The following is a 23,992-nucleotide window of genomic DNA, read 5'->3' on the forward strand; positions in this document are numbered from 1 at the left end:
CATTGGAAGAGGCAGCATGGAACAAGGCATGATTGGCTAGGAGGTCTGAGATTTCTGATAGGGCTAGCAGGTCCCATCTCAGGGTAAGGGAAGCCAGCTAAAGCTGAGTTGGAGGGTTGGGATTGGTGTTTGTTAAGTTTCCTGGATGGTGAGGTATTTCCTGTAAGTGCAGACTGACTTAGGTTTAGATCCATGATGTGGGCCAGGCCACTGGGGTGGCCTCTTGTTTTGTGGGTCCCAAAGTATGAATTAGTTGTATCATCCTCGAACACAATTTAAGCTCTCTTATTTCCAAGGTTTTGTTCATACCACACCCTCTTCCTAAAATTTCTTCTTCTCTGCCTCCCTTTCTCTACTTTTCAAAACCCAGTTCATACTGCAAGGTCTAGTTCAGATGCCACCATCCAGCCACTGCCTCTAGAAGACCTCCTCTAACCACAGCAGCTGAAATGATCTTGGGCTCCTTTGAATCCCCAGCTCACTAGGGGGATTCAAAAATACGCTGCCTCTTTCTTTTATATCCCCCTTATCTATACTACTTGCCAGGACATTTCTTGTAGGTAAACATTGTTTCACAGCTTAGCGTTCCTTGAAATACCTCCATGGTGACCCTCACATAGTAGCAATTTAATGAAAATTTCTGGGTACGGGAAAAGTGAATCATTCCAAGGCAGACTGTGTCTTAAAATTGTGTTCCTTTATTTCCTTTTGCATACCAGGAACCCTGATGTTGGCCATGAGACCTTGCACATTTAAAATGATGCTGAGAGTGAAGGAGAATGATAAGTGAACTCAGGAAGACATGATGGCTTCTGCAATGACACTCATAGATGAAATACAGAATCCAGCTCCAACTCTTAGGATTGGAAACTAAGCACAAACAAGTAAGCAAGAAAAATGAGCGTATGTGTTGCAGGGGTGGGGTTGGGGGGGGTGTAGGCTTGGGGTGCTGGTGGGAAACGTTTGCCATAAATGTAAAGATTAAAATCTCCATGCTGCTGATGGGACAGAAATATAGGCTTTTTACATGAGGATTCTTCTGTTTTTCTTTTGTGTGCCTCTGTTAAAAAAATTTAATGGGAAGCCAGTCTCCAAAGATTTTTACACAATCTGGGAGTCCATGGGTAAGATTAAGAGCTTGGTGTTGTAGATGGTTCCCCAGCAGGCCATGGATGTAGATCAGAGCCCTTGTGGTGAACTGTCAGGCTGGGTAAAGCTGTAAACAACACGTTAATGGGCTTGGTGTGGAACAAGGCAGTGGACTAGTAGCACACTAGGGAGACCAGAAAACCATTTTCCTACAGAGCACATGTGTTTTAAAAATGTGTGTCATCTTTTTGGTTGCTGGCTTCTTAGAAGAATATGGCAAGCTGGAGATACTCCATTCTATCAGTCAGAACTGCGAAGGAATCAGAGCACAATGCCAAGGACAAAGTGAAAAATGAAATCAGAATAGCGGGAACTGAGCAGATGGACTGGGTCCCAGGAAATGTTTTGACCAACTGGTTTTAAGTTTGAGTTTTAACAAGAAGTTAAGATGGGGAAGGATGGGGTAAAAATATCACCTCGTCTCTAAAGGATCAGAGTCACTTATTGAAGCACTTTGGCTTAAGAAGTGATATAGTATTGCTTGTGTGATGAAAAAGTGGGGGACAGGGGGAAGCCAAGCTTCCTGGGCCTGGGAAGTGATTCAGGAAAAGGGCCCCCAGGGCTCTACTTTAGGGACTCTGGCTTGGGCTGTGTCTTTTCTGTCCCCTGGTTGTCAGTTGTTCATTTGTTCACCGACTATTTATTGCTGGCATACTAAATGCAGATGCATAAAGTAGGCAAAAATCTCTTCCCTCATGGATCTTACTTTCTAAAGGATCAATATATTCTTATATTCCAAAGATTCTAAAGACAGTCTTTAGATAGAGTGTCAACTAACGATAGACAATAAAAAATATGGAAGAAAATTCATAGTATGTCAGATGGTGATACGTGGTATGGAGAAAATAGCACTTGAGCTGGGACAACCATCTTGTGCCCTCAGATAGCAGTGCTCCTGGTCCTCAGCCTCAGACCAGGACTTAGACCCTCAGCTCCCCTGGTTCTCAGGTCTTCATAGCTGGATACAGCTACCCCACTGGCTTCCATTCTCCAACCTGCAGAGAGGACAGTGGGACTTGTCCTCCATAATTGTGTGAGCCAATCTCTAGAATAAATTTCCCCATATATATATGAAGGGTGTGTATATCCTATTAGTTCCATTCCTCTGAAGAAACCTCACCCTGGATCATGACCCTTGTCTCCCCATTTTGCTCACCCGTTGGTGTAATGTCTTCTACCATCTGCTGCCAGCACTTCTCACCACCTCCCCTCTGAGACCCCATAGTCCAAGCCACCATCATCCCCCTTTCTCTTTTTTTAAAACAGCTTCTTTGAGATAAAATTGCATACTGTAAAATACACCTGTTATATATGTACAGTTCAGTGATTTTTAGTAATCATTTAGTAGCAGAATTGTGTAACCATCATCACAGTTTTAGAACATCTTTGTCACCCTAAAACATTTCTTTATGTCTATTTGTGATCACTTCTGCTTCCATTTTCAACTCAGGTAACCACTGCTCTGTTTTCTGTATCTATAGATTTGCCTTTTCTGGACATTTCAAATGGAATCATACAATATGTAGTGTTTTGTGTGTGGTATCTTTCATTTAGCATGTTTCTGAGGTTCATCTATGTTGTAGCAAGCATTGGTAGTTTTCTCCTTTTCACTGCTGAATAGTATTCCATTGCATGGACATACTACATTTGTTCATCATTTCATTAGTTAGTGAAGGATTGTTTCAAGCTTTTGGCCATTGTGAATAATTTTGATATGAACTTTAATATGTAAATCTTTCTGTGGATATATGCCTGTATTTCTCTTATGTAGATATCTGGACGTGGAATTACTAGGTCATAAAAATATATTTAATTTTATAAGAAGCCACCAAACTGTCTTCTAAAGTGGCTCTACCATTTTTCATTTCCATAGATATAAAGGTTCTAATTTTACCACATCCTCACCAATACGTGTTATCTGTCTTTTTGATTATAGCCATTGTAGTGGGGTAGGGTAGTATCTCATTTTGATTTTAAATTACATCTCCTGATGATTTAATGATGTCAAGCATCTTTTCATGTGCTTATGAGATCTTCCTCTATTTTCTTTGGTGAAACGTCTATTCAAATATTTGGGCCATTTTTATTCTTTTTTTTTCTAATTTTATTTTTAGGGCCGTACCTGTGGCATATGGAGGTTCCCAGGCTAGGGGTCAAATTGGAGCTGTAGCTGCTGGCTTACACCACAGCCACAGCAATGCCAGATCCGAGCCATCTGCAACCTACACCACAACTCATGGCAATGCCATATCCTTAACCCACTGAGTAAGACCAGGGATCAAACCTGCATCCTCATGAATGCTAGTCAGATTCATTTTCACTGAGCCACAATGGGAACTCCTTTGGCCATTTTTAAATTGGATTGTTTATCTTCCTATTATTGAGTTACATGGGTTATTTATATATTCTGGATATAAGTCCTTTATCAGACATATGATTTACATGCTTTTTCTCCCAGTTTGTGCTTTTCCCCCTTTTATTTCCCTAATTATGCCTTTTACAAGAGCAAAAGTTTTGACTTTGATAAAGTCCAGTTTATCATTTTTTTCTCTTATAGATCATTTTTGATGTCACATATAAGAACTCTTTGCCTAATCCAATGAGTGTCATTGCATTTTTTCCTTATGTTTTCTTCTAGAAATCTTACATTTGTACTTCTACATTAAGTCTGTGATCAATGTTGTGTATTTTTTGTGTATGCTGTGAAGTTAGTGTCTACATTTTTTATTTTTAATTTTTTTTCCCATACAAATGCCAGCTGTCTCAGCCCTGCTTTTTGGAAAGACTGCCTTTCCCCTATTGAATTGCCTTTTTGTCAAAAATCAATTGACCGTAAATGTGAAAGTTTGTTTCTGGACTCTTACTTCTGTTCCATTGATCTATGTGATTGTCCGACACCAATATCACCTTGTCTTGATTGCTATACCTTTATGGTTAAGTTTGTTATTGGGCAATATAAGTTCTTTTTTCTTCTTTTTCAAGATTGTTTCAGATACTCCAGATTCTTTGCACTTTCATGTGCATTATAGACTGAACTTAATCAACTGATACAAAAAAAGCCTGATGGCAATTTTATAGGGATTATGTTAAATCCATAGATCATCCTGGGCAAATTACATCTTAATAATATTGAGTCCTCACTTCCTGAACACGGAATGTATCTCCATTTATTTAACAGCACTTTGCGGTTTTCAGGGTACAAGCCCTGTCTTGCACTTCCTTTGTTAACTTGATTCCTAAATACTTTATTCTTTTTGATGCTGTCGTGAATGAAATTCATTTCTTAATCTCATTTTTGGATTGTTCCTTGCTAACCTGTAGAAATACAATCGATTTTTGTACACTGATACTGTATCTTGTTTATTAGTTCTAATAGGTATTTTAATGTGAGGATTTCTCAGAATTTTCTACATACAAGGTCATGTTGTCTATGAATAAAGTCAGTTTTACTTCTTCCATTCTAATTGGTATACCTTTAATTTTTTTCCTTGCTTTAGTAAACTGATTAGAACTTTAGTGCAATGTTGAATAGCAGGAGGAAGAGTGACCATCCTTGCTTTATTCCTAATCTTAGTGGAAAAACATTCACCCGTGAATCTCTTTGGGCATAACTTTGTCATTATGGGAAAGTTTTAAATGACAAACCAATTTTTTTTCCTTGTTATGGATCTATTCAGATTTTCTCTCTCTTCTTGAGTCAGTTTAGGCAATTGGTGTCTTTCTAGAAAATTTTTCCATTTTGCCTAAATTGTCTAATTTGATAAAGAGTAGTAGTTCATAATATTCACTTATAATCTTTAATTTTTTGCAAGGATGGAAAGGGTTGCCACTGTTTTGCAGTGGAGGGAAGTGATTGGGAATTTATATCTTCTCTTTAAATTTCTTGGTCATTCTAGCTAAAGATTTATCAATTTTGTTGATCTTTTCAAGGAGCCAATTTTGGTTTCATTGCTTTTTTCTACTGTTTTTCTGTTTTCTACTCTACCCTTTGTTATTTCCTTTGTTATATGCTGTCGTGAATGGACAGCTTTAGATTTTGTTAGCTCTTCGATGTCTAGTTTCTTATGGTTGATGTTTAAGTTATTGATTTAAGATATTTCTTCTGTTCTAATGTAGGCATTTATAGCTACTTATTTCCCTCTAATTAGTGCTGTAGCTGCATCTCATAAATTTTGATATGTTGAATTTTCATTTTCATTCAGTTCAAAATATTTTTAAAAATTTCCTTCTGGTGTTTTTCTCTTCTTTGACAAGTGGGTTCTTTAAAAGCATTTTGTTTAATTTCCAAGTATTTAGTAATTCCCCAAACTTCCTTCTGTTGTTGACTTCTAATTTAATTGCATTGTAGTTAGACAACACACTCTGTATGATTTTAAACCTTTTAAATTCATTGAAACTTGTTTTGTAGCCTAACATATGCTCTACTCTAGAGAATGTTCTATGTGGGTTTGAGAAGAATGCCTATCTACTCTCATTGAGTGGAATGTTTCACTTCAATAGGTCAAGTGTTCTTAAGTCTTCTATTTGCTTTCTGATTTTCTAATTGTTCTGTCAATTATTGAAAGCGGAGTACTATAATTTCCAACTATCATTTTTGAACACTATCATACATTTCTTTAGGTTATTGAAATAATTTAGCCCTCCCTGCTTTATTTTTTTCAGTAGGACTTATCATCATCTGACCTAGTGTGTATTGTACTTATATGCTAGAATATATAGGTCCCATGATGGTGGGGATTTTGTCATTTTTTTAATTAGTGCTGTATCTGTAGCCCCTGTAACAGAGCCTGACACATACCAGTCACTCATGTTATTTGCTGGATGAATAAATACATCACTGAACAAATAGTACCTGCTGTTCTCTTGGATGGGTGCAAAACCCCTCGACCTACCATTCGAAGGAGACCTGCAGTGGGTCCATACCAGTGGAATACTGAGATGGATTGGCCATAGGGAGAAACTCTCCCTCTCCCCTCATGTTTTTCCTTTGTGTTTATCTCTCCTTACATTTTCTAGACATCAAAGTAACAGGACTTGACGACCAGGACTGGGTGTAGATCTTGAGAAAATAGGCTACTGTGCTTGATTTTGATCCAGGCTATTTGGCTGCCTTCTCCAAGCAAAGGAACTCTTTTGGCATCATGTGGCCCTGTGCAGCTCACTGGGGGTTAATTTCCAAGTGGAGAGGACAAGGAGGGGCTGAAATTCCAGAGTAATAAACAAAGCAGCTTTCCCTACATCTGTGCTTTTTCCCCCTTAACCTGAGAAAGGCAACCATCAAAGGCCGGTTGAAGGTGGATGTTCATGATTCCAGACAAACATCATTCCGTCTTCGCATGATTGACACTGTCTACTCAGATGTATATCTTGATGTAGTTCTGAAATTTTGTTTATCCTGCTTTGAAGGGCTGTATTATACAAGAGGAGGAAAGAAAACCTAGCATGTAATATTTACTGAGCATTTGGCATATGAGAGCAAGATATTTTACATGTATCGAGTACATTTTATATTTCATGTATCTATATGTTTAATCAGTTAAAAATAAAAGATTGAGGGAGTTCCTGTTGTGGCTCAGCTGAAATGAATCTGGCTAGTATCCATGAGGTTGCAGGTTTGATCCCTGGCCTCACTTGGCAGGGTAAGGATCCAGTGTTGCCATGAGCTGTGGTGTAGGTCATAGGCGTGGCTTGGAGCCCACGTTGCTGTGGCTGTGGTGTAGGCTGGTGGATGTAGCTTTGATTCGACTCCTAGCCTGGAAACTTACATATGCTGTGGATGCAGCCCTAAAAAGCACAAGTAAAATAAAATAAAAGATTGACTAATGCTTTACTTTTACTCATTAAATTTAGGCCTAAGTTTTGTAAACCATTCATATAGGATGTGTATAACCAACTGGAGCTCAGCAGAGAGGTCTGGGCTGGAGACCACAGTTTGGGTATCATGTATAAATACATGATAATTAAAGCCATAGGGATGGATTATATGCTCTGGAGAGTGAGAAGAGGTGAGATCCTGGCTCAAAACTATGAGATATTTAATTTTTAATGGCTGAGTAGAAGATGATGAACCTGAAAAGGCAGAGAAGGAGCATCCAGAGAGGTCAGAGGAAAACTGGGAGGATGTTATATACAGGAAGGTATATGTCAGCTTTCTGAAAGCTTGCAATTCTCATGACACACCTTGCTTTGGAGACTCTAACTCTTAGTAATTACCCGTCATTTAATTAAAAATTATCATTAAATGGGTGATCCTGAAATTGTTCTTGACTCTAAATAAATACTCAGCCAGAGGTACCTACAACACTGGGAGGATGGAGATTTTTGCATTCTTAAGATGCTATGTCTTCATCAGTATTATTTAATTCTAATTCTTGCATCCCCCTCTAAGTGTGCAATATTCTTTCTTCATACCCTAGTGTGTGTCTATGGATTTTTGGCATTCTAGTGGTAAATTTGAATATTTAATGTAAGTGAAACATGATGACAGACATTGTACAAATAAAGTTGAATTATTTTTGCAGCTTTCTTAGGAATGAGATTATTTCTTATTTTTGAGTTTAATGCTTGTGACATTAAATTCCCAATGAATTTTTATTTTATTAGCTTTAGACTCAGCAATAAATTTATTTTGTTCATTCACTCACTCACTCATCCATCAAATGTATGTTACATGCCCACTATATGCCAGACACTGGGTGTGTTACGACACATCAGGTGTGATTCTCAAGCTTTGGTATGCATTGGAACCACCTGAAAACTTGTTAAAAATACATATACCCCCAATGCCTACCCTCATAGTCAGTAGGTCCAGAGCAGTTTCTGGGAATCTCTGTTTAATAAACTCTCTGTGTGCTTCTGATACATAACAAAATTTGAAAACTATTGTTCTATGTAAAAAAATTGGTGAAAAACTTAAATGTAATAAAATGTAATAGGTGTTAAAGTATACACAGGGTAGAGTGAATATTAAATTTTATTATGTTTGTGTGTATATATATATAGCAGTAGACTGTACACTCAACAATATTACTGTAATTTTCAGCTGTAATGGAATTTTCTGTTTGGGCTTTAAAGCCTTAGCAATGTGGTTTATTTTCATTAATATTATGGAAAATTTTAATGTCCTTATAAATGATCAAAAGGGTAAGAGAAAGCTGTAAACACATAAATAGCATTATATCCATGCATATAACTTCCTTTGATAATGAGGAAAGCATCTGGCAATTCCTTCTTAAACGGTAGGGAGCATATTCCACGGCCATTACAGGACTGGTCCTCTCATAAATGAAAGGGTTCTGTCCTCTTCTTTTCCCCCTTTGTCTCCTAGGCTCCTTTACCACCTGTTGACACAAACAGCATTAGAGGATTCTTAGCAGTTTCTAAATCCCCAGCAACAGAGCAAAGTGCAAAACTCTGGGTCTTGCATTGAGGGAAACAAGCTTTCTTTTAAAGAATAATTGGCAGTTTCTTCTTAAAAGGAGGCACTCATTCACTGTGCCATTCACAAGGAAACTTAGGCTGTGAGGGATGGATCAACTCCACTTTTATTGTTGGGAATCTGCAATGTCCTTTGATGATAAGACTTAATAGGAAGGAATATAGACTAGAAGCAACTGTTTAACAAATCTGATGCAACATAGAGTGAAAAATGCACAGGAAGTTTGAAAGAAGTCCTAGAATTTCTTCAAAATGGTGCTTCAAATTGTCTCCTTTTCTGTCAAAGTAGCTTCAAGAAGTGTGACATGGTGTTTCTGACCATCAGAATTCTTGAGTTTCCTCTCCTTCCGGGAACACAGATAAACCCCACTTCTAGCCTCCTTTGCTTTCTACCTATGGTCACATGACTAAGTTCTAGCCAATGGAATGTGAGTGGAAGTGATGTGGTATAACTTCTTCTAGGCTCGACTCATAACAAATTCCCACCGTGGTTTTCCATGCACCTTTCTGTCTGCAGGATGGTGACGCCCAGGCAACCTTGAAAGCCTGGATTGAAAATTCCAGGGCCTCTGTCAGCCTGGGTTCTTGAATAAATATATAACCCCCCCACCCCAATGCCTCCCCATCCCAATGCCAATGGACTTCACTAGAGAGAGAGAGAGAGAGAAACTTTCACCCTGTTGAGCCTCTGAAATGTTGGGGGTTTGTTTGTTAGCCCACTTTAACTAATGCAGGATGTAAGAATGTAGGCAAGTCTGTACCATGAGACCAGGTACTGCCTGTTATTTCTGGAGCCGGAGCCCTGAACATAGTCCTATAATTCTCTTGCAGAGGTTGCCTTTACCACTATCCTCACCAAGAAAATTCTGTAGAAAAGACTGCCCTGGGAGTTCCTGCTTTGGCTCAGCAGTCATGAACCTGACTAGTATCCATGAGGACATGGTTTTGATCCCTGGCCCCACTCAATGGGTTAAGGATTCCGACATTGCCATGAGCTGTGGTAATGCTCAGATCTGGCATTGCTGAGCTGTGGCTCAGATCTGGCAGCTGCAGATCTGATTTGACCTCTAGCCTGGGGACCTCCATATGCTACAGATGCAGCCCTAAAAAAAAAAAAAAAAAAAAAAAAAAAAAAAAGAGTGCTCTGGCTTTCAGAGGTTAGTTCTGTCAGGAGTATTCTAGTTCTACAAGGATATTTCAAAGCCAGCATTTCTCTTGGTCTTTGGGATGTGGTCTTAGCAGCATACGAAGTGTAAAATATACAGAAATTCCAATTCCAGATTTTGGAGAGAACAGAATTGACTAGAAGGAAACCAGAGACACAGCCGCAATGGAGCACGACATGCATGCAGAGAGCCAGAGCACAGGACCAACTTGCAGGCCCCTTAACTGCACTTGCCACAGACTGGCAGGTACTGTCATTAAAATTTAAGAGACAATGCTCCTGGTTTTTAAAAGTTTTACTGTATGGAAGTCAGATGGTGAATTTAACAGTGTTCAAAGTCCTCGTCCGTACCAGTTATGAAAAGAGAGATTTGCCTTCTCTTTTAAGGTAATGACTGAGCCCCTTCCAAAGTGTCTTCTCCCTTCCACAGAAGCCAGCTTTTCACACGCCAACACCCAGCCCACAGGGATTGCTTTCCACTGGGTAGCAATTTATGGCGTCACCCATTCCAAATACAATCTTAGTGAATATAGAAACTATTTAAGGAGTCCCGTCGTGGCGCAGTGGTTAACGAATCCGACTAGGAACCATGATGTTGAGGGTTTGATCCCTGGCCTTGCTCAGTGGGTTAAGAATCTGGCATTGCTGTGAACTGATCCCACGTTGCTGTGGCTCTGGCGTAGGCCAGTGGCTCCAGCTCCGATTCGACCCCTAGCCTGGGAACCTCCATGTGCTGCAGGAGCGGCTCAAGAAAAGGCAAAAAGACACACACACACACAAAACTATTTAAGTGTTTGCAACCTGACTTTATTTTTAATTTCAGCTTGGTTTTTATCCAAAATATTCTTCCAAGCCTCAAAGCCTTTAGCCATTTTAGGTACCTCTCTCCTTAGTCCATTAAATAAAATAGCCACCATCCAAGCAATAGTTATTCTGTACCAGGCACTGTGCATGGCCTTTATATACCTTATGTGCGTTAATCTTCACATGAGATGGGTATTATTATTATTATTATCCCATTTTGCATATGAAAAAACCGAGGCAGTGAAAGGTTAAATACCTTAACCAAGCTCACATGACCAGTAAGGAGCAAAACAAGGGTTCAAACCAGAGCCTTTACCGTTGTACTCTACTGCCTCTACTTCCATTTGATTTTTTGCTCATGGAAGACACTTCTTCGGAGAGTAGTTGATCCTTCAGAAAGACCAGTAAATCAATTCCAGTTCATCAGAATTTCTCTGCATTTTTTTTTCCATTCCAGCACTTGTGGAATTTGGGAACCTCTTATCATGGTACCTGTGTTCACTCCTAGGTACCTCCCTTCTCTAAGTCTTAGCAGCTCTCTGGAATGGTGAGATCCTGGGGCTGTTGCCACAGTCTTCTGGAAAAGAGAAGCTTCTTGGCTCCAGCACACTCTTAAAGCTCGGGAGAAGAGCTGCACTGTGGGGCCAATCTGTCACTGTGTCTATATTTAGCACCATCTGCCAGGAATATTTCAAACTGCCTATTTTAGTACATGCTGTTTTGTGCAAATGCGACTGCTCCACCACTAGTTCGTGGGAAACCAAGGGCATTAAGTGGATTTTCTGGGTTTTTTTTTTTTTTTTTTAAGTGTTGTAAGTCAGCCCTTCAGCCAACCTTCAAATGAGACATGGGAGAGGATGGAGGCAGGATTTTCCCAGGGTGTTAGCCCCAGGGGTCTACACTTTTAGTGGCTCAAAAGTAATCCGGGAGTGGCAGCTGCAGAAGAGGCAGAGGAGGTTCTGGTTGGGGGTGGGAGGTGGGGAGGGAAAAACATAAAAGGCCCAGACTTTTATACAGCACCCCTGAGCCAACGTGCTGACCAGGCTCATCTCAGAGCTCCCCCACTCCAGCTCCGTAAATCACTGGACAGACTCTTCTAGCCTTAACCAACCCCTCACAGCCTTCATGATTCATCTCATGAAAGACAAGGGCTCCCATTACTGAGGGCTTCCCTTGTGCTAGTTTTTAGTTTTGGTTTTTAAAAGCATCAGTTCATTTCTTCCATACAATATTCTTATGAGGGAGGTTCTATTTCTTTTTCCATGATGGTTTATCACAGGACACTGAATACAGTTCCCTGTATTGTACAGTAGGACCTTGTTGCTTATACATTCTGTGTATAATAGTTGATGCCTCTAATCCCAAACTCCCGCTCCATCCCTCCCTGACCCACCCTCTTAGCAACCACAAGTCTATTCTCTATGTCTTTGAGTCTGTTTCTGTTTTGTAGATAAGTTCATTTATGTCATATTTTAGATTCCACATGTAAGTGATATATGGCATTTGTCTTTCTTTTTCTGACTTCACTTAGTATGATAATCTCTAGGTCCATCCATGTTGCTGCAAATGGCATTATTTTATTCTTTTTATGGGAAAGTAATATTCCATTGTGTGTATACACCACACCTTCTTTATGCATTCATCTGACAGTGGACACTTAGGTTGCTTCTTTGTCCTGGCTTTTGTAAATAGTGCTGCTGTGAACATAGAGATGCATGTATCTTTTTGAATTATAATTTTGTCTGGATGTATGCCCAGGAGTGGGATTGCTGGATCAAATGGCAACTCTATTTTTAGTTTTTTCAGGAACTTTCTGTTCTCCATAATGGCACACCAATTTACATAGAGAGGTGCTATTCTTGGTTCCACCTTACAGCCAAGGAAACTGAGGCTTAGAGAGCCTCAGGGACTTGCAGAGTCAGAAGCCGAGCTTGGGCTCACTGAAGCCAGACCAGGATCTTAACTATTGTTATCATATTGGCCAGTTCTATATACCCTACCCATCCAGTCCCTCTGTTTTCTTCCCTTAGCAATAGACAAGTGTATTTTTTTCTTATTATTTCCACCTGAAGCTTATTTTCCAGACTCAGTACTTAACTACACTGGAGAGGTTCTGACCTTTGGTTTGTTACCCAGCCCCACTATGACTGTGTTGACTCCCCTAAAAACTTCTCCCTGTTTGGGCCCAGAAACAGCCCAGTGAGTTCTTGGTTTTGTCCTCACCCTTAAGTAAGAACTGTTTGGCTAAAGCAGTTGAACAGCCATATGAGAGGTTGCCAAGCTACAGAGGTGCACAGAGATGTATGGAATATGGCTTTGTAGATGACAGGAGCTGCTGGAAAAGGAATTGCCATAAGGGAGTGGCATGGACCTGGAGCTGAGAAGACTTACAATGGACTGCAATTCATTAACCCAGCTGTTTTGGGTGACTTATTAATGTTTAGAGTGGCTGAATCCAGGCAAATTCTGAATCATGATAATAGGGAAATATTGAAATTGGGAGTTCCCGCCGTGGCTCAGTGGTTAACGAATCCGACTAAGAACCATGAGGTTGCGGGTTCAATCCCTGGCCTTGCTCACTGGGTTAAGGATCCGCCGCAGCTCGGATCCCGCGTTGTTGTGGCTCTGGCATAGGCCGGCGGCTATGGCTCCGATTGGATCCCTAGCCTGGGAACCTCCATATGCGCGGAAGCAGCCCAAGAAATGGCAAAAAGACAAAAAAAAAAAGAAATATGTATGTACTTTTTCTAAGCACAATTCCTGAGGATGACCAGTTTTCATCAAATCACCCTAGGATGAAGATCAGAAGGGGTGGTGAGTCTAGTCATTGGGAAGCAGAAAGACTGACAAATGTGAGTAGTACAGAATAGAGATGAGAAATCAGATCTTTTAAAAGACAGTACCATATCCCATCTGTTTCAGTTGTTTGTTCCTATATAACAAGCCACCCTTGGGAGTTCCCATTGTGGTGCAGTAGAAACAAACTCAACCCATATCCATGAGGATGCCGGTTCAATCCCTGGCCTTGCTCAGTGGGGCAAGGATCTGGCGTTGCCTCAAGCTGTGGTGTAGGTTGCAGATGAGGCTCGGATCTGGCATTGCTGTGGCTGTGGTGTAGGCTGGTAGCTGAGGCTCTGATTCGACCCCTAGCATGGAAATGTCCATATGCCACAGGTGCGGCCCTAAAAAGCAAAAAGGAAAAAGAAAAAAAGCCAAACCACCTTAAATTTAATGGCTTAAAATAAGAACAATTATTGTATTATGATCTCCCATGGATGTGGGGCTCTATCTGTTCTGACTGGGGTCTTTCCTTCGCTTGCAGGTGGACAACGGTTGGGACACAAGTTATCTCAAAGGCTTCCTCACATGTCTGGAAGGTGGTGTTGGCTGTCAACTGGGACCTTAGCTTAGCTGTGTGTCAGGCCATCTAGTCATGGTCTCTCCATGTGACCTGAGCTTCCCCGTAGGAAATGAACTGTGTTCCCAGAGGGGGAGACTCAAGAGAACGAGGCAAACACTGTATCACCTTTTATGACCTACTCTTAGAAGTCACATAGTGCCACAGCATAGTCCCATCATGGTCACAGGCCACACCAGATTCGAGAGGAGATAATATAGACACATTCCTCCAAGGAAAGAGAATCAACATCAATTTGTAAGAGGGGCATGGGAGATGGGATATATATGGTGGTGGTTATCTTGGAAAGATACAGGCTTCCATACTGGTTACAATGGACTTGGGAAGAGCTTGGATCTTGGAAGAAGCAGGATGAGGTCCTATAGCCAGTATTGAGTGCCCCCTAGAGGGCTGGAAGGACAGTGCAGGACCAAGACACCAAGCATTTCCTTCTTAGGTTCAACAGGTGTTCAGTGGGTACTTCTCATGTGCCAGAAACTGGGGGTACAGCAGTGAGCAAGAGACAAGTCCCCAGCCTTTATGAAGTGTATGTCCTGGTGAGAACGTAATGGACAACTGCCCAAGTAAATACAGAAGTGCCATGAGGAATTCTAACACCGGGTGAGAAGATGACAGCATTGGGCAGGGGCGTCTACTTTAGATAAAGAGCTTTAGAGGTGACCTCTCTGAGGTGGGGACATTTGAGTAGAGACCTAAATGGACAGCGTGAGTGAAGTCTGCAGACATTCCAGCCTGAGGGAGGAGCAAGTGCAAAATTCCTGCAGGGGGCTGACCTTGGTGTCTTCAAAGTATAACCGGGAGCCTTGTGGCTCTCATGAAGGGAAGAAGCTGGAGAAGGGCAGGAAATGAAGTGTGAGAAGTTTCCAGTAGTTTGTGCTTAATTGGGAGCAAAATCTATTACAGAACATTGCTTTTGTGGATGTTTGTTTCCCTGGGTTTTAAGGTAGAAGAACAAATCCTCCTCATTAGAAAGTAGCCACCATGAATATAAGTTTCCTGTTTTCTAAGCATAAATGACCATGTTTCCATTTGGGGCAGAGCTGATGAATTCAGATTTTAGAAAACATCTCTGACATGAATGTAGAAGCATCTGGCCACCCTCAGGGTAACTTCCCACCACTTCCCACAGCCAGTCTGGTCTTTGTCAGGGCATCTTCCTTGTCAGAGTATAACAGTGACAGAGAGCCTGATGCTGATGCTGTGGTTCAGCAGCCACCCTCTCTTTGCACACATGATACTGTCAGAACACAGACTCGTAAATTAGGGTAGTGGTGGCCTCTCCCTTTGTAGTGAATAAGTTATCTGCTCTTTGATTCCACTAATGTTCTGTGACTGACGTTGTTTTTACTGTAACTCTCTCATAGCAAGATGATTAATATGTTCTATAATCTCTAGCATCAGTTCCCAAATTTATTTGATCGACACCCCTGCAGTAGTGTTCTGTTGCTGCTGTAACAAAGGAGCACACACTCAACAGCTTAACCAACACAAATGTATCATCTTATAGTCTATGGATCTGAAGTCTGATGTGGGTCTCTACAGGATAAAATCAAGGTGTCAGCAGGGCTATGCTCCTTTCTGGAGGCTCAAGGGGGAAGATCCCTTTCCTTGGTCATTCTGGTTCCTGGCAAAATTGAATTCCTTGTGGTTATAGGACCAAGGTTTCCATTTTCTTGCTGGTTGAGGGCCATTCTCAGCTTGTAACGGCTGCCAGAATTATTTGTCTCATGGCCCCTTCTTCTTCTTTCTTTTTTTTTTTTTCTTTTTTTCTTTTTAGGGCCTCACCCGTGGCATATGGAAGTTCCCAGGTTAGGGGCTGAATCAGAGCTGCAGCTGCCGGGCTATGCCACAGCCACAGCAACGCTAGATCTGAGCTGCCTCTGAAACCTACACCACAGTTCATGGCAGTGCTGGATCTTTAATGCACTGAGCGAAGCCAGGGATCAAACCCACATCCTCATGGATACTAGTCAGGTTCATAATCTACAGAGCCACAGTGGGAACTCCCTCATGGCCCCTTCTATCTGCAAAGCCAGCAATGGAAGTCAAATCACTTTCACATCTTGAATTTCTCCTCCATCTTCTTCTGTATCATCTCTCTCTGACCACAGCCAGGGAAGATTTTCAGCTTTTAAGAGCTTGTGTGATTAGTGTGGGCCCACCTGGATAATCCAGGATGTTCTTTCCATCTCAAGATCCGTACCCTTAGTCACACCTACAGAGTCCCATTTACCATGTAAGGCAACGCAGTCACAGCTTCTATGGATGAGCGCGCGGACATCTTTGGGAGAGTCATTACCTATCACAACCTCCATTCCCCAACCTCCCTTAACCTCGAGCCTGATGGAAAACAGCTTGGGAAGCACCGTGGTAGAGTTTTCCAGAGGGCTGAATCCTAGACAGGAAAGAAATGAATTCTTTAGGGGCCATTACAGCAGCCAAAGCACCGGGTGAGCGCAAACCAGGTGAGGTTGGATTCCTCCCTGTGGTTGGGGTGGGCGAGCAGAGGAATAAGGTTTGGTGATGGGTTTCCCTTCTTACTTGGCTGAAGGGTTAGTCGGGTAGATTTCCTGATTGGGCTGATCTGTCAAGAACTTCTGCCTCTAATGTCAGAAAGGGAAGGAGGGGGCAGTTAGAGCAGCAGGTGCTTTTCATAATCACCTTGTGTAATGGTCACGCTAACTTGTGAAGGTGAACCTCCGTGCATTTGAACCTTCGTGAGGTGGATTCATTTGGTGAGTCACCTGGGTCCCTTTTACTGCACTGGGGCACCCACCCTGCAGAGGCGGTGATCTAACAGCTCCCAGCTCCCTCCTTCTCTAGAAATTACCCTTACAGCTGATGGGAGCTGCCTCAGCCTACGCCCCGGGGCATTCTGCCTCCCAACCCCCTTCCAACACACCCATACACCCTCCACCCTCCCACCGCAGAAGGCTGGCCCCTTGCCTCATGGTAGGGACATTCCTGGGAGATCTTAATGTTCCAGAGTCCTCTGTGGATCAAATCTGGACTTCTTCCTTGCTGGACTCTTTTCCATTCATTTTTCTCCTTCCTTTCCCCCCTTACAAGTTTTTCCTGTATAAATTGATAAATTACATGTCCCCCAAGCCCTCCCTCAGGCTCTGCTTCCAAAGAACCCAACCTAAGATGTGATTAAAATTAATTCAAGGAGTTACCGTCGTGGCGCAGTGGTTAACGAATCCGACTAGGAACCATGAGGTTGCGGGTTCGGTCCCTGCCCTTGCTCAGTGGGTTAACGATCCGGCGTTGCCGTGAGCTGTGGTGTAGGTTGCAGACGCGGCTCGGATCCCGCGTTGCTGTGGCTCTGGTGTAGGCCGGCGGCTACCCCTCCGATTTGACCCCTAACCTGGGAACCTCCATATACCGCGGGAGCAGCCCAAGAAATAGCAAAAAAAAAAAAAAAAAAAAAAAAAGACAAAAAAATAAAATTAATTCAAATATTGGGACCCATAAAATGGAGGCCACCCCAGTGCAGGGAGTCACATCACAAACCTAAACACAAGTCGACCCCCACTCAGAGGAAATGCTTCACTGATAAGGAAACCTAACAGGCACTAATCACATTCTTCCAACTCAGCCTCAGCTGGCTTCCCTTACTCTAGAAAATAGGACCTGCTAGCCTTAGGAACTCCTGGGCCTCCTAACCAATCATGCCCCATTCCTTGTTGCCTCTTCTAATGCTCTGTAAAACTCGCCCTTGCCCCAAATCCCTCTGGAAAAGTGCTTCACTGCCTATGAGGCACTGAGCTCCCCCAATCCATAGCTCTCTAATTCTGTAGTCCTTGCTTTTTGCAGGTTCCTGGCCTAGACTCAGCACCAAGAAAAGAGCGAGAGAAAATGTCCCTGGCGCCCCAGGTGCATGCCCTTTTCCAGGTATGTGCTTGAATAAATCAAATCAAGCTTGATTGTTTCTTTGCAGAAGTGGAGGTGGGAATTCATGTAGGATTCTAAAAACTCAGTTTGGAGGGAAGGACAAGAACTGAGAGTTGAGAATAAGTTTGAATTCAATGGTCCCAAGGAGCTCACAGTGTAAGCTCCTTGGGGGGCAGGGACTGGTCCTTCACACGCATGCTGTGCCCAGCACAGGAGCTGACATGTGGCACAGCTGCAGCTTGTTGAATCAGCACGTGAATGAGGTAGAGAGAAGCAGTAGCAGGTGAGGTCACTGTAAGTCAGGAGGTTAAGCTAGGAGAAAGTTGGGGGAAAGAGAATCTGTTCTTTGTAACACAAAGGACAAAGGGTCCTTTGCACCCTTCCAAGATCTTCTCTGAAGACTTTACTTTCCCACAGAGCCTGCCTGTAGTTCCAGAAGCTATGGACTCAGGCCCTCACCTGGGAAGTGGCACTTCTGGTCAGCTCTTCCTCCTTCCCTGCCAGGATGGAGGACCAGCAGCCTGCTCCTTAACCTAGAACAATGCCCAGCCCTTCAGAGATCTAGTGGATGCCTAAATTAGACTTAAATTATTTTTATTAATGTTATTTAAATTTGTACAAAAAACAGATATTAAACCATTTTCTTTTAGTGCTTACATAAGACTAAAACACATTTAGGTCACAGAACCAGTAAAGTTAGAATTAATAATATTAATGAAACATGATAGGATATTGTTTTCCTAAAACCAAGTCTCTATTCAAAACGTAATGTCCTAACTGTCCAAGCCCAGCTCTTTCCCATTCAGCCCATCCGTGTCACCCTGGGCCAGGAGCAGACATCCTCTCTTTGTGAGCTCAGCTTTTCTCTTTTCCTACCACTTCTAAACTAACTTTTGGATAAAATGCACTCTGTCGTGTTTTACCTTCCAGCAGATGCAAACATATTTATATGTTAAGTCCACCTGTTTCTCATTAGAGGAAAATAAAGTCCCTCTACTTGGCATTACTGTGATCCCAGGTGTAAACATGGGGGCCGCAGTTATGCACTGACTGTGGGTTATACTTTGGATAATCAGATAATTTAGAGTGTATTCACTTATAAGGGTATATATTATATTAGAATATATGCCCTTATAAGGGTATATATTATATTTATTACATACCCATTAAACATATGTTTGTATGTGTGTGCATATATGTATATGAGATAATTATCAAATTTTAGTTTTAAAAAAAGTAAAACATTCTCGGAAAATGTGTGGCCCCTTGAGGAACAACACTGTTTCAGGTACAACCTGGTCTGGAATGCCACCTCTCTGTAGGTGGCCTTATTTCTCCTTCTGCTGTACCTGTACGTTTGGTCATGTCCACTAAGAAATAAAATTAATTTTCTTTACCTCCTCTGCTTGCATATCCAACCATTACCCTTACTGATTCATCTAGAACCGCCAATCAGCTACATTTATTGAGCATTTATCATAACTACTCTTTGACTTTATAAGAACTCTGCAAATATGTAGTATTATTAATATTATTGTTATTATGATTCCGATTTGAAGATGAAAAATCTGGAGCTCAGTGAGTTTGAGGCTTAGCTCAAAGCATAATTAATTGCATTGGAGGCAAGGCTTTGATTCAGTTCTGCCTGACCCTGACCTTAGATCCCACATTCTTCTTCTTCACGGGATCTCCAGGGTGTTGAAAAGCACACGACACAGAATTGGTACTCAGATTAGGTACTTGATAAATATCCCCTGAATGAATACAGTATCAATGAACTGTTTCCACTGTGCCAGCTGCCTCTATTCACAGCCTGCGGGAATTGGTCTCAGGGATAGACCTGGTCTTGGGTGGGTATGAGGTGGCCACAGCAAGAAGCAGGATCTCAGTTCCCTGATCAGGGGCTGAACCATGAGATCACAAGGGCTAATGGCTACGAGCATGGCTTTGGATCTTACCTGCTTTGGAGATGGACTTCAACAAGCAGATGCAAAGGAGCAAGGCACGGAAAGTGTTAGGAGAGATGTGTGCAGAGAAAGCACGAGTGGGCTCAGAGCAAGAGAGTGCGCCGTGCACTTTGGGGGTGGTTTAAATCACTTGTATGAAGGCCGTTTTTCCAGGCCTTCTGGCCAGTCATCTTGCTTTGTCTGGCTCTGAGTCCACATTTGCTCTCACTCAGGGCCCTCCCCTGTGAGTGCACATCTTTTAGCCAAGACTGATTGCAGGGCAAGGGTCTCTGGGAAGTTGACAATGTCCTATGATCTAGCGCCCCCTTCTCTGAGGATCCTACATGTATAGCTGCATGTGTAGCTTGAGGGGTCTCCTTAACCTCAAGAATGAGAAATATGTGGTCTCTTTATCTTTTATCCAAGCGGGACTCAGCTCCTCCTTACTGCTACCATAATCTTTATCTTCAAGTATCTGTCCACAGGGGACAGGTTCCAGCTGCTCAGCCTGGGGCGCATCTATCTCATGCCTCAGACCTTACATAGACCCTGTATATTGCTTCTTTGCAGGCAGCAAGGCCCTGCAGTGTAGAAGCTAAGGATGCTTACCCCAGGATCCCCATCATGCCTGCCACATAGTAGGTGCCCGGCAATGTATTAATATAAATTGGCTTGAGCTCTTAGACAGTCATGACCCAGCTTGGGATCTTTTTTCAAGGTTGATGTAGAGGTAGAAGAAAGACCTGGAGGAAGAGTGTGTTTCTGATGCCTTGCACTGCCAGCAGCCTTGGAAAAGCAATGGGAAGCTTTGACAACTTCTTTCTGAGGCAGGACTCCAAGCCCCACTATGTAATGTAGGCAAAAGCATGTGATTCAGAGAGCAGCATGCCAAGTTCAGAGTCACTGAAGCAAGTGGTGTAAATGATGAAATTTAAAAGACAGAGACCTTTTTAGAAAAAGCCAGGGTGCACAGAAGTGACAGCATTGCAAGCTGGGTTTGGGTGGAAGTGACAAATCTTCCCCATGCCCCTGCAGGAGGGCCTTGGAGAGTGGCTTTTAAAATGCTCTTTTAAGTCACTGAAGGACTGGTCTGTAGGATCAGCAAAGGCTGGGAAGTTCCATCTGCAGCATAACTGAGGTTCCCGCATTCTTTCTGCCCAGGCGGTTCCCCAGGTCAGACAAAATACGCTGGGGCTCACAGTTTGTCTTTACATTTCCCCCTCCTTGCTGCCCCTTTTCTTCTGCTCTTCCAAAATCACCAGGCTTTACTGCCCCTCATTCAACAAGAAACTTTCGTTTCCTCTGAGACTGTTTACAGCTCCCTCTCCGTGCATTTTTCCAGCCAGTGGGCACCGGGCCAGTGGCCCCGAGCAGCAGGCAGCTTGACCTGTGGGTGTTCTCTCCTCAGCTACTTGTCTGAGGGGTGCGGGCAGGGCCTCCTAATGCTTCTGGAGGAGTCCCCAGAGGTCTGCTGAATTGCAGGGGTGTTTCCAAGGCTGGGGCATCTTTCCCTCCCTCACCAGGGGGCAGGGGAGGGGAAGGAACTGACCGTTGTGCACAACCGTCCGTGCCAGACATTGGCCTTAGCCGGAATTCTCACCACCACTTGGCAGGCTCCATTCTGTCCTCTCCTGGCAGATCAGGGACCCCAGATGTGCCAGAGGACACGCCTAGGATGTTGGAGAGCCAGAGCCCAAGCTCTGTTCACTTGAGCGTGCTGGACGGGCTTTGGCTTCTCCCCAACACCCCCACGCGCAGAAGGGAGCTTGCTCTCACTCTGTCCCCGCCCGCTGCTGATTCATGCAGGAATTAATAAACTCGGGATTTGAAAAGTTTCACTCTCCTGCTCTTCTCAGATACACTTCAGTTCCAAACAGTGTTCATTCCTGCCAGATTCTCCAGCATCCTTCCAATTTTGTGCAACGTTATCACTTCTAATAAGTTCATTTTGTCCCATTTCTGACTAAGTATGATTTCATTTTATTCCATTTTAAGGCATCTCATGTATGCAAATTCAGAAGCCAAAAAAAAAAAAAACCTGTCACCCTGATTTTTGAGTCAGAAAATGCAACCCCTCTCTCATGTCACACCAGCTCTGCATTGTGTTTGTGGCAATCCCTGTACCATAGTTCTCCTTTTAGCAGCCTGTTTTTGTTTTTGTTTTCTTTTCTTTTGTTTTGAAGGAGGAAGTTCTCTGTTTCAGGCCCTGGAAGAACTGTTATATATTCCTCATTGCAGGCACAGCCCCAGAATATTCCAGCCCCTTCTCCAAACAGGTTCTTGACCACACAGTCTCAGAGTCAAGATGCTTTTTATCAATCCTGTAGCAGATGGATGAGCTGTTCCTGCCTAAGGATCCCCTCCCCAATCCCTGTTCCAGGGGAATGAGTAGGGAGAAACTTGAGTGGAGGACGAGTTGCTCTGTCTTGGCAGCAAAGAGAAAGTCCTGCCCTTCCCTGGTGAGCCCCCTCCAGACTGGCCCCGCTGCCTTCCCGGGGATGGGGCTCCAAGTGGTACCTCCAGCCCTGCTGGAGCCCACTCTTTCCAAGCCATTGAGTCATTTCCTCTCAGGGACTTTCTCATTAAAACCTTCCTGTTTGCTTTCGCTCTGGAGTTCCACCGAGTTAGCTTCCTTCCCCATCGCCACTGAGCTGGAATTAATGGCCTGGCACCTTTCAGCTCTCCCTCCCTTTGCAGTTCTTCTTCCCACTCTCATCTTTTGGCTGGAGTCTCCACACTCTGTACACATTTGTGCAAAGCCCCAGAGTTTCTGAAGCTGTGAGGAGCAGCGTGGGGGATACCACATCTCTTTTTGCAAGAGATTGCTTGAAGGATAAATTGGGAAGATGAGCATCCACACAGAGACACCAGAGAGGAAACCCTCCAACCAAGAGCCTGTCCCAGATGTACCTGACACAGTGAGCAGAGCGGTTGGGAATAACCACCTTTGACTAATGTGCTCTGAGCCCCTGGACCCTGAGCAGCGGCTGAATCCCTCAGAAACCCTGGTTGGGAACGTTGTGTGCGCATCTGAAACCAGCTGACCTGAGCAGTTTGCTGTGTGGTCACTAGTGACAAAGCTGGACTCCATAGCACAGACAGGCCAGGGGCTTTCTGGTTCAGTGATGGGGTGAAGGGAAGAGAATACAGACAGAAAAGAAGTAAATGATCATAGTAAACAGTGCACCTTGGTTCCGCTTCTATCAGATTTAACTTTCTAGGAAGGCAGTTCTCTGATGTAGGCACATGGAGAACTGTTACATATTTCTCACTGGAAACCCAGAATATTCCAGCCCCTTCTCCAGGTTCTCGATTGAATGGAATGTCATGGGCTGTACTGAGAACAGCATCCTTTGGTATTAAGTAAATGTTCACTGAAGCAAGTCAAGCTGAAGTTCTCAAAGGGTACGTGATGGAAGGGAAGGCCTCAAAACTCATCTGCTGACTCAGAACTTCGTGTTGTTTACTCACTTCATCACACGTCATTATAAAAAGCTTTGGGGAAATTTTCCTGGGGTGATGAGCCTACCCCTCAAATTTCATCATATGGGCACCCCCCCTCCCTGCCCCCACTGCTTCGCCATCCCAGGAAGTGTGAGGTCCACACAATCCAGTAATGCTGATGTGACCCTGCAGAACTCTACAAGCAGCACACCACTTGGAAAACCTGCTTTCAAAGTCTGTTTGTGCTTGCTCACCACCACCAGCTTGCTTCTAGACGGTCTGGGTCCTGGCCCCTTCCCTGCTGATTCAGAGGAAGCCTCAGTCCTCCACAAGGCTCATCAGCCTCTGCTCTCCACCTTCTTCCCTCTGTGAATTTCTGCAGCCTGTGCCATAAACGATCCTTCCTCCTCCTCTTAGACTTTCAACCTCTCCACTCCCACTGGCTTTTTCCAATTAGTCTACACATTGCTTAGCTCCCCATTTCCAAACAACTCTATACCCTGCCTGCGTCACAAACACTTCCCTTTACGTCCTCCAGGGGCGCCACTCAGCATATTCCAGCTAAAGAAGTACGGTCCCAGGACTTACCCAGGATACAACCTGAAGGCAACTCCTCCTCTTCTAGCTCCTCCTGCCAAGATGGGCATGGCCGTTTCCCTCCAGTCCCCATCCTGTGTCCCTCCTCCCCTCTAATTCCGTCCTTACAAGAGCCATCCCTACACGTCACTCCTCCAT

The 23,992-nt window shown here is 43.3% G+C and overlaps 1 long non-coding RNA gene across 3 annotated transcripts in view; it reads left to right on the top strand.

The window, feature by feature from the left end:
* Positions 1–23,992, top strand: part of LOC106505031 (uncharacterized) — a 250,221-nt gene that overhangs the window by 40,014 nt on the left and 186,215 nt on the right. For all 3 annotated transcript variants that reach the window (XR_014816503.1, XR_014816504.1, XR_014816505.1), the window contains 3 exons: positions 720–884; positions 13,878–13,932; positions 17,790–17,867. This is a non-coding gene — a long non-coding RNA (uncharacterized LOC106505031). The remainder of the gene's footprint in view (positions 1–719; positions 885–13,877; positions 13,933–17,789; positions 17,868–23,992) is intronic.

Source organism: Sus scrofa, chromosome 9 (genome assembly GCF_054392235.1).
Source record: "Sus scrofa isolate SSC_HxYL_T2T_F1_AM1 chromosome 9, Sscrofa_HxYL_maternal_Yorkshire_Landrace_v2.0, whole genome shotgun sequence".
NCBI lineage: Eukaryota > Metazoa > Chordata > Mammalia > Artiodactyla > Suidae > Sus > Sus scrofa.